Below are 10,814 nucleotides of genomic sequence, written 5' to 3'. Positions count from 1 at the left end.
CAGAATATAATATAGCATGGAACAATCAAAAATTATAGATACGTTGGAGACGTATCAGGGGCCGCCATGCAAGGAAGGACTAAACGACGGGCAAAAGGAGGACTAAATTCAACAGATAAAGAAGGAAACAAGAAGGGGATTTCAGGTTTCATAGGGAAAAATAGGAAAGTGGGAAGCCATAATATGAAAGGAAAGAGGGAAAATAAAGGAGGGAAAGTGGGAAGCTGGTGTCCCATAATAAGAAGGAAAGAGAAAGAGAAAAATAGGAAAAGAAGGGGAAAGAGAGAAATAAAAAAGACCAGCAAAAACAAAAATCTATGTCTAAATCACAATATTTTTTTTGGGAATTATAATGAAAAATAGAGCCCCGTTAAAAACAGGTGCTTCATTGTTGCTTTAAAAAAGAGGATTTCTCAAATGCTTGTGTTGAAACGGGACTGTAGACTTGCGTGCAATTATTGATTTATAACATAAGGGCTGACTCCGTCTAACAATATATAGAAGTCACTTTTTATGTCGTTGTAAACAGGATCTCCAAGTTAGCCAAACGTTTCCTTCATACTTGAATCAACCTTTTTTTTATATCTTCATGCCAAAGGAGCCGTAATTTTCAGATCATCTACACACCTCATACAAGTAGCATTAGCACGTGAAAAGCAGGAAAAAGTAAGAACTTTTGCAAGTTTTATGTTTTTTTGCCCGTCACCAAAGCACAAAGAGTCGGACTCGGAGTCCCCGATGTGTGCGACACAATCTCCATAGTTTTCTATCTTATATTAGCCATGGATGGAGGATCTTTGTACACCACTCATAATATCATTGGATATGAATAGTGAAATGCTAGATAATCCCTAAACCTAGCCAACACTGGTTCATGGAAATATGTGTGGCCTCCATAGTGAAGCAAAGACGTTGTACTATGCCTCACTACTATTGAAGGTTCGGCCAACCTGGGTGCCCGCCGAGTCATCCTAGAGTCTGACTCACAGATTTTGATCCGAGCGCTCAAGTCTGGTGATTCCTATTTAGAGGATTATGGAGTGCTGCTACGTGAAGCGAGGAGTGCTTGCATGACGACTTTTGACACATATGAATTTACTTTCAATCGCCGGTCATGTAATTCTGTTGCCCATGCGCTTGCACAAAATGGGTATCGTATGGCTACAGCTAGTATGTTTTGGCTAGGTTCTAGCCCTCACTTTGTATCAGCTTTGGTTGCCAGCGAGTCTGCTGATCCCACTGGTTAACAAAAGTTATGTTTCCAGCTTAAAAAATGAACTTTAGTATTTTCAGTATAATACTATATTTATTGGTATCACTAAGCAATGCCGACAATAGCGTGAAGAGATACTTGCAATGAGGTAGATATTTCTGTGATTTAAATTACACACACCTTCAGTACACTTACGAAATCGTTTCACATTTATGTTTTTGTGCAACACATCTTTTCGTGGCAATGTGGAGGATTTCAAATAGTTTGTTGATGTCATCATGTCTGACGGTGGGTCATGAGAGGAGGAGTAGGAGGGGGAATTCTTGAGCCATTGGGTTAGGGATTTTTTTCTCCCGTTGCAGCGCACGGGCATTTGTGCTAGTTGAGCTAAAGCAACTCTAATGGTGTGAACACAACAATGCTTTATGTAAAAGTGTAACCCCACTTATGCTTAAACGATGAGTATGACCTATGATCAAATGTTCTCATTTGACTCCTAAGTCAATATACTCATATATAGATGACCTAGTCATCGCCAATTGCTTGATAGATGCTAGAGTGTTTGTGCATGCTTTTTCACATATTTCATTTGCCATTTTATTTTGTGAGCATGTTGATTGCATATTTTTATCATTCGAGAACATCCATTCGTTGCTTTGATTGTTTGGGTCTTTTTCTTTTGCCAAATGGATGGGCAAGAATGCCTAAGAACTTCCTCTAGCTATCTATGCTTTTCTCGTCTCAAACTCTATTCATGCTATATCACAAAGTTTGATCAAGTCAGATTCGAACCCTCTGTGTGAGGAGCACTCGGAGTCACCGATTCATCATAGACTTAAACTTCCAAAACCTCTCTGTGCATTTCGGTCTGACGGATTCATCCTTTTCGGTCTGACCGAGTTCACTGAGTTGATCTAGGTTTTCAATCTCGGTGCAACAGATTAGAACCTTTTGGTCACACCGAGTTGTAGTAACAGCTTGCGGTTCTGCATCTCGGTGCCATTGAGTTGTTCCACTCGGTCACACCGACAGGGTCAGGATATATATACCGACGGGTCAAATTTTGGAAATTTCTCCAAAACCTCTCCGCCCGCACGTGTCCTGCTCTGCTGTCTCGGGTCTCCGGATCGTCCTCTCGTCGCCAGCGACCTCCCGCCACTAGTCTCTGTCGTCGTCAACGGAATTCAACACCGCTGTTGCCGCCGTAGTGAGCTCATCACCGAACTAGGGTATGAGTTCGAATCTTTGTGATGTTCTTACCTTTGATTCTTAGCACAAAGAAAATGCCATGTTTCTCACCACATATGAGATCATCATGTCCAGCAAAAACTTCCTTTAGATTAGATTTGATTCAAAAATTAAGGGTTAGGTTTCCACCAAACTCATCCCGGACCGACCGAGTTGTGGACATCGGTCTCACCGATTTGGCTTAGGCCATTGCACTTGCACTTTTTGGTCTAACTGAAACTTGCAAATGATGTGACCGAGTTCAACTCTCAGTGAAACCCTACCAATTTCAGAGTCACCGAATTGTGTCTCAGTCTGACCGATTTCACTAGTTTAGATTCCAAAAGTTGCTTCGGTATCACCGAGTTTAACAACTCGGTAGCTCCGAAATGCTTTATGTCGAAAACTAAAACTAAGTTTTTGACTCATTTGTTTTGCAAAACCTCTGCACTTTGTGATGCTCATCCACTCTATCTCATCTATAACTATTCACAGAGTCAGCTGTCAGTTTGCATTGCCAGAATGTCTGATTAGAGTGATAGCCAGAACAAGTCTGAAGAGCAGGTGAATCTGAGTGAGGGCACTAGTCCCTCTGGCAGTTATGATGAAGGCAGCAGAAGTACTCCTAGCAATCTACCTAAGGCTGCTACTAGGCAGAGGAGGAAGAGAAATTCTGAGTCTGAAGATGAAGACTATGTAGCTGCTGAGGAGGAGGTCAGCTCCAAGAAAAAGGTTGTCAAGAAAGAGTTTGGCACATTTGCATCTACAAAACCTGGTATGGACAAGAAGGCTCCTGCAAAAAGAGTGCCCATGTCTAAGGCCAGAGCCTCCGCTCTTGAAACTTCCAAATCAACTGGTGGAGATGCTGCTGGTGAAGGCTCAAGAGAAGAGGGAGAAAGCAAAGGCTGAGAAAGCAGCAAAGATGCCAAGTGTTGAAGAGGCATCTCAAGTGTTTCTCAAGACAAAACAAGATCAACTTGGATATCTAGTTCAAGAAAGCCTGGAGAGGATCATTGAGACAAAATTCTATGATCTTGACTTGAAGGTGACAGAGATGCAGACAACAGTTGAGCAGCTCCAGGAAGAAGCTGAGGAGAGGAAAGGGCAGGCTAGCACAGATGCCTTTCACAGAGTGCCAAGGGGACAAAGATCTGCTGCAGTGCCAGTGACTGACCCAAGAGCTACAACATCACCACCTGTAGCCACAACATCAGTAGCACCTCCAGTTGCCACTCCACCAGCTCCAACAACTTCAACAGATGCATTCGTCCTTGGAGTCCTCTCAATGCCTCCTCCCAAAGATCAAGCCTAGAGAGACGCATAGCACTATGCATTTTCGAGCTTTTTGGTAACTTGTTGCCAAAGGGGAAGAAAGTGTAATAGATCATAGGCTTCGAGAGAGAGAGAGAGAGAGCTTGCTTCTTCTTGCTATCTCTTTTGCTTCTTGTTTGATACTTATTTGTGTGCTTGCTTGGATGATACTTTATGTGTGTGTGAGATACTTGTATGTCATGTGTTTGATCATATAATACCTTAATGCTTGTGCTTCAATGATGTTATCTCTTATCTCTCATATATGATCATTCACTTTGTGTTGGTAATGAGTGCATATTTTACCTTCTATCATTTTGAGCGCTCCACCAAGATGTATGGGACATGGAAGAGTAAGCCATGATCCTAATCGATTGTGCATTTGCATTCACAAGAAAATTCTAAATAATGCACAAATTTAGGGGGAGCTCTTGCTTATCACATACTTCTCAAAGCGACGATGTATTTCTTTCTTATTATCATTTGTCGAAGCTTTGATCTATATGTTGTCAACAATTACCAAAAAGGGAGAGATTGAAAGTGCAACTATCCCTGGGTGGTTTTGGTAATTCCTAACAACATATAGCTCATTGAACTAATGCTCTTTCAAGATGATCATTTCAGTAAGTTCAATGTTTGGCATGGCATGGACTAGGAATGCGGACCCCTCAAAATGCTAAGGACACATATTGGCTCAAGCTCAAGACTCTACTTTTTCATTTTAGTGATCCAAGATCACATTGAGTCCATAGGAAAACCCAATACTATTAAAAGGGGATGAGGTGTTGCTTAATGGCTTGCTTGCTCAAAATGCTTAGTAATATGCTCGAAAAGCCCTCAACCACTTTCTCATATCCACATATGTCCCAAACCAAAAGTTAAACTCGGCCCAAACGATTTGATCTATCCGGCGCCACCGAGTTCGTTTGACATAGCCATAGCCAGAAAACCTAATCAGTTCGGTCTCACCGATAGGGATCTCGACCTCACCGAGATGGGATTGCAAACTCTCTGTTTCCCTTCATAACGTTTCGGTCTAACCGAGATGAGCGATCGGTCCCACAGAGTTCGCAATGCAAACTCTCTGTTTCCTTTTCGTAATGTTTCAGTCTCACCAAAATGAGCGATCGGTCCCACCGAGTTTGCCTAACAACCTCTCTGTTTGCCTATTACAGAAATCGGTCTCATCGAGTTTATGTGATCAGTCTCACCCAGATTACGTTATGCCCTAACCCTAATGAAATCGGTCCCACTGAGTTGACATGTCGGTCCCACCGAAAATCCTAACGTTCACATTTTGAACTAAATCGGTCTGACCGAGTTTGAGTATTCGGCCCCACCGAGTTTGGTGAATTGTGTGTAATGGTTAGGTTTTGCGTGGAGGCTATATATACCCATCCACCCTTCCTCCATTAGTGAGGAGAGCCATCAGAACGTGCCTACACTTCCAGCATTCATTTTATGAGAGAGAACCACCTACTCATGTGTTGAGATCAAGATATTCCAATCCTACCACAAGAATCTTGATCTCTAGCCTTCCCCAAGTTGCTTTCCACTCAAATCATCTTTCCACCAAATCCAAATCTGTGAGAGAGAGTTGAGTGTTGGGGAGACTATAATTTGAAGCACAAGAGCAAGGAGTTCATCATCAACACACTATCTATTACCTTTTGGAGAGTTGTGTCTCCTAGATTGGTTAGGTGTCACTTGGGAGCCTCCGTCAAGATTGTGGAGTTGAACCAAGGAGTTTGTACGGGCAAGGAGATCGCCTACTTCGTGAAGATCTACCCTAGTGAGGCAAGTCCTTCGTGGGCGATGGCCATGATGGGATAGACAAGGTTGCTTCTTCGTGGACCCTTTGTGAGTGGAGCCCTCCGTGGACTCGTGCAGGCGTTACCCTTCGTGGGTTGAAGTCTCCATCAACGTGGATGTACAATAGCACCACCTATCGGAACCACGCCAAAAATCTTCGTGTCTACATTGCGCTTGCTCCCTCCAAACTCCTCCCCTTACCTTCATATGCAATGATTTACATTCCGCTGCTATACTATTAGATTTGCATGTGTAGGTTGATTGCTTGACTTGTGCTAAGTTGCTAAAATCTGCCAAGACTTAAAATTGGGAAAAGGCTAGATTTTTATTTGGTCAAGTAGTCTAATCACCCCCCTCTAGACATACTTTCGATCCTACGATACCCAATCTCATTAAGTGTGTTATTATGACATAACCGCGGACACCGACCAGGGACCAGGCCTACCTATCTCCTAGGTGGTCTCAACCTGCCCCATTGTTCCACCACAAAGAGTCACTCAGGGGCTATCGGGAACCCAGGCCCACCATTACCTGGATGGAACCACCTGTCCTTTTGAGCCCCCACATCAGAACATTATCATAAGTATTATAGTAGTATGTAGTATATATCTGTGATGATGACCCGAAGGGATCACAGCCTGATAGTATAGCATGGCAGACGGACAAGAATGTAGGGCCACTGATGGTATACTAGCAAACTTATACTAAGCATATAGGATAATAGGTAAAGGTATCAACAACAGTATCAAGGACAGGCTATGCAGTAGTGTATGATCAAAGGGTAAGGCAATAACAATAACTCTACTCTAATGCAAGCAGTAGAGGGAAGGAATAGGCGGTATCGGAATGATCAAGGGGTTTTTTCTTGCCTGGAAGCACTGTCGAGAAGGACGGGTCCTCGTCGACGTAGTCATACTGGGTGTCACCGGCAGTCTCGGGGTCTACCGAAAGAAGAGGGAAGAGGGGGTAACAAATAAATAACGGAGCAAACAAATGCAGGACAATGCATGTCATGGCAGTATGTGATGATGATATGCTCTAACGCATCCCTAGGCAGTTTAAAAGAAGAGGGAAAACACCCGGGAATGTTTTCCCAGCTCCTAAGTGATTTTTGGTATTTTGGTCCATGGGGGAAATGTTGATGTTCTCTATGTTAGAGGGGTGTGACAGGTATGCAGATAGCGTAAACAGATTCATTATATTTTTCTGAGCAACTTTCATATATAAATTATTTTCATCCGAGTTACGGATTAATTTATATGATTTTCCAAAGTTTAAATGATTTTCTAATTAATTTTAATTCGATTTACATAGCAAATTGCTATGTGTACACAGCAGAGGCCAACCACAGCCTATGACATGTGGGGCAAGGGGACGCAGTTGACCAATCAAAGTTGACTGGTCAACAGGGGTGTGGGGTCCCCCTGTCATTGACTGTGTAGGCTAACTAATTAGGTAATTAGGTTAATTAACTACTTATATAAGTAAATTCACTAAATTAATTAATACTAGTATTATCTGGCTGCGACCGCGACAGGGCATCGACGGCCAGGGGCATCGGCGAACGGCGCGGGCGAGCGAGCAGCGGGTGACGCTAGCAAGCGAGGCCGGGCCACAGCGGGCGGGGGGCAAGGCGCGACCAGAGGCGGCAGAGGCCAACGGCAACAACAACTGCAGGCGTGCGCGCGCGAGGGGAGCTGGTCGCGGCCGCAAGCGGCAATGGTCGCGGGACGGTGCGGCGCCGGGACAGAGAGGGGAGCGGAGGGGGTCGAGAGAGGGCTCACCCCCATTGACGAGTGGGGGCCAGCAAGGCTCGATGTAGCCGGGGTGAGGTGGGACAGCGACGAGGGCGATGGGGCGGCGCGGCTCCGTCATGGGGAAGATGAGGGGAGGTGAGATGGGGGCACGAGGGGGAGCAACTAGGGTTAGGGCGCCGGGGAGAGGGGCGAGAGGTTATATACGCAGGGAGGGGCCACCGATGACCGGCACACAAGGCTCGGCCGCCATGGCCGACGGGCGCGCGGGGGGGGGGGGGGGGGGGGGGGCGGGGGGGGGGGGGGGGGGGTGAGCACCACGATCCCCCTGCCTCCGTGTAGCAGGAAAGGGACGATGGGGTGGGTTGGGCCCTGTTGGCTGAATGGGCATGTGGCCCAAGGGAGTTCCCTCTTTTCTTTCCTTTCCTTTTTTTTCTTTTTTTTCATATTTAGCTACTTTTATTTTATTTTATTTAGCAAATAAGTTTTGTAATTATTGAAACTTGGCCTACTATTGCATTGCAATATTATGGAGTGATCCACAAGGTTCCAATTTATTTTGTACATTTTAAAGAACTGTTTATTATTTTAATTGGATCAAATTGTTGCTAGTCCAATTAAAAATAGGTTAAGGGCATTTGAATACTTTGTAAAATGTTGATTCTCACATGACAATTAGTTAGTGAATATTTGTAACCTAACACACATTTTAATTTTGCCATTTGAAAACTTTAATTATTCAACTTTAATTTAAATTTGAATTTGAATTGTATTTGGACCAAAGTGAGGTTTAGCAAAATTAATTGTGATGACATGGCACCATTAGCACGGTATTATTGTAGCTTCATTATCAGGGTATTACACTCTTGCTCTAAATTTAGCTCCTCGAAGCGTAGCTTCTCATGAGTTCTTAGGACCTCTCTATGATCCTCTAGAGTTGTTTCATGAGCTAACTTAAGAGTGTTTAGTTATTTAGTTAGACTCTCAATCTCCTTCTCATCATCGCTATTTGTTTCGTCTTGATTATCATGATTAATAGCAAGTTCATTATAGTTTACATCACTAGTTTTGTCAACACGTAACTCATCATCACCTAGCAAATCATCTTCATCACTATTGAAATCAAGATACTCGGGGTGCGATACCTTGGGGCCTTTAGCCATGAATCATCTTCCAATTCCTTCATTTGGTGAATCAAATATGTCACAGGAGTTGGATGATACTAGAGAAAATCCGGCAACACCTTCATCTTGACTGTATTCGGAGTTGGAGTGATAGCTTCTCTCGGAGTGAGTGTCGGAATTGGAGCCGGAGACCCATTCACCAACATGAGCTTGATGTCTTCGTCTTGTGTAGCTCTTCGATGACTTGTCTTTCCTTTTCGAATCCTTGCTTCTTCGAGAGGGTCTTCATTCATAACGATCATCTCTACTCCTTCTCTCTCTCTGAGGTGATTCATCTCTTCTACTCCTTTTGGGTGAATCTTCTGTTTTCTTGTAGGGAGCCGTACACTCATTGGAATAGTGTCCGGGTCTTCCACAATTGTAGCAATTACGATCACGGCTACAAGAGTTTTCTCATTGTTGGACCTTGACTTAGAGCTTCTATCTTTGCTTCTACTCTTGCAGAATTTGTTGAAGTTCTTCACCATTAGACTTATTTCCTCATTGGAGACTTGCTTGTCACTTGATGTTGTAGGAGCATCACTTGAAGCTTTGTATGCACCACTTGACTTGTTGTGGATCTCCTCCTTATCCTTGAGTGACATCTCATGAGCAACAATTCTACCAATGACTTCCATGGTCTTGAGATGTTTGTGACAGGGCATCATTTGGATCAATGTGCACATGGTATCATACTTCCCATCCAAGGCTCTATGGATCTTCTTGATGATGAATTTGTCGGTCATCTCTTCACTTGCTAAGCCAGCAATCTCATTTTTGATGAGAGCAAGCCTAGAGTACATTTCAGGGACTCCTTTAGCATCCTTCATCTTGAACTTGTCAAGTTAACTTTGAAGCACATCCAACTTGGATTCCTTGATGGACTCGGTACCTTCGTGCAAATCGACCAAAGTATCCCAAGTTTCCTTTGCATTCTCAAGGCGGCTATTGTTTTTGAATTCCTCGGGGCACAATCCATTGAAGATAATATCGCAAGCTTGAGCATTTTATTGCAACATCTTCAATTCTTCCGCGATCGCTTCATGATCCAGTTCTTTACCATCTTCAAAGTATTCACCTTCAAACCAATACAAACAACAGCCCAAACGGCGGGGTTATGACCAATAATATGCATTTTCATCTTATGCTTCCAACTAGCAAATACCATCAAAATAAGGACCTCTATGGTGATAGTTACCCTCACTAGACGCCATACTCTCATAGGTTGTGAAACAAAGGCTATGATCACCAAAGCAATGGAAATCAAGGCTTACGGAGACCAAAGCTATGATACCACTTGTAGGATCGAAAGTATGTCCAGGGGGTGATTAGACTACTTAACCAAATAAAAATCTTACCTTTTCCCAATTTTAGTTGTTGGCAGATTTTAGCAATTAGCAAAAGTCAAGCAATCAACCTACACATGCAATTCTAAGTGAAAGTGCATTATATCGACTAGAGGGGGGTGAATAGGCGATTTTTATGAATTCTTCACTGAGGAATTTGCGGGTGAGGAAATTCCTTAGCGAAGAACTACTTGCAGCAGAATAAGTACTCGAAAGTAAACATAACAGAACACAAGCATGGTCATCATGATGAAATGAAGACAAGCACATAGTACAGAAAGCGTAAACACAGGATAACACAGGATGAAGACAAACAGACTGGAGAAATTGAACTGAGGAAATTGAGAAAGTCTTCAGTCAAAGTCTTCAAACACAGATATGAACAAGTGCACAACACAGTTATGAGGAAATGAAAGAGTTGAGGAAATAGAACCAGTAAGCTTGGTGAAGACAATGATTTGGTAGACCAGTTCCAACTGCTGTCTTAGTTGTACGTCTGGTTGGAGCGGCTAGGTATTTATACCTGAGGACACACAGTCTTCACCGTATTCTCCTTGAGCTAAGGTCACACAGACCTCGCCCAATCACTCGTGGTAAGTCTTCAGGTGACTTCCAAACCTTCACAAACTCGGTCACTCGGCGATCCACAATTCCTCTTGGATGCTCTAGACCATGACGCCTAACCGTCTAGAAGAAGCACAGTCTTCAAAGGTAACAAGCGTCGGATCCACGCAGGATCAATCTCTTCAGTGATGCTCAATCACTTTGGGTTTGTAGGTGTTTGGGTTTGGGTTTTCCTCACTTGATGATTTTCGCTCAAAGTCCTCGGAGGATGGGATGCTCTCAAATGACAAGTGTCAGTTTCTCTCGGAGCAGCCAACCAGCTAGTGGTTGTAGGGGGCGGCTATTTATAGCCTAGGGAGCAGCCCGACATGATAAGACATAAATGCCCTTCAATGATATGACCGTTAGGTGGGTAGATATTTTG

The sequence above is a fragment of the Triticum aestivum genome, chromosome 2D (genome assembly GCF_018294505.1).
Source record: "Triticum aestivum cultivar Chinese Spring chromosome 2D, IWGSC CS RefSeq v2.1, whole genome shotgun sequence".
NCBI classification, from domain to species: domain Eukaryota; kingdom Viridiplantae; phylum Streptophyta; class Magnoliopsida; order Poales; family Poaceae; genus Triticum; species Triticum aestivum.
This window is presented reverse-complemented; position numbering follows the sequence as displayed.